At 36.9% G+C, this 965-nt stretch overlaps 1 pseudogene; it reads right to left on the minus strand.

Annotated features, from left to right (window-relative positions):
• Positions 1–350: 350 nt before the first annotated feature.
• Positions 351–626, minus strand: LOC123385152 (annotated as a pseudogene).
• Positions 627–965: the final 339 nt, after the last annotated feature.

The raw sequence follows: 965 nt of genomic DNA on the forward strand, positions 1-965 counted from the left end.
AATTTAAATTTAAAATAAAGGAAAAAAATAAAATAAAAAAACAAGCTCACTAAAAAATGACACTGAGAGAAAGAAAGCACTTATCTGAAATTATCTTCCTTTAAACTCAGGTAGAGAATTAAGAACACTTCCAATTCAAAGTTTTGAGCACAAAATCCAGGTATGCCCTGCCATGCACTTGCTGTTTTGATTGAAGATGAACTTAGAAGTCAGTGGAAAGAATCCACCATCTAACAGAATAGCAAACCACAAAATGGTTGTCTCCTGTGAAGAAGCCAGTAACTTTGTATTTGATGTTTCCACTTTGGCTCATTTCCAACTGCTAGGCATTTGGATTCCTAAAATTTTCTTCAGCACTTATTAACTAATTATTTGTTGGTCAAAGGGGCTGGAACTGTTTCTCCACACATAAACTGGTCTTGGTCATCAATGACTTTTATAATGAGAGAACAACTAAAACACATTGCCACATCTTTCCCAGTCTCCAAATCTTTCTCGTTGATGGAGAAGTCATCTCCACACAAGCAGGGGTAGAAAAACATCACTGAGTCTTCATCTTACTGGAAGTCCTCAATGTCCACCCCATTGTGAAAACCACCATTGTCACTGGGGCCACAAAAGGCCATCACTCCAGCTACCCCCGCCACCTGACACTGTCCAGCCAGTATAACCTCATGGGCACTGGCCAAGCCAGGTGTAATCACCAGAGGAACTCTAAAGTATAACTTTAAATAGAGTAATGAATCACTGAATAGATGAGGAAACTATGAATTACTCAATTATCCTCTTATTGTTTAAGTCTTGAAAAAAATATTTCCCTAAGCTACAAATATTACAAGAAAGATTTCAGTTTGTTTACAAACTTATACATAAAGTAAAACACACCTGGCTTTTCATCTTTCTGGCTCCAAAGCCAAAAGAAGTAAGATAAGAACAACTAAGATAACATCGTGGCTTAAAAGTAT

Source organism: Felis catus, chromosome B1 (genome assembly GCF_018350175.1).
Source record: "Felis catus isolate Fca126 chromosome B1, F.catus_Fca126_mat1.0, whole genome shotgun sequence".
Classification (NCBI taxonomy): domain Eukaryota; kingdom Metazoa; phylum Chordata; class Mammalia; order Carnivora; family Felidae; genus Felis; species Felis catus.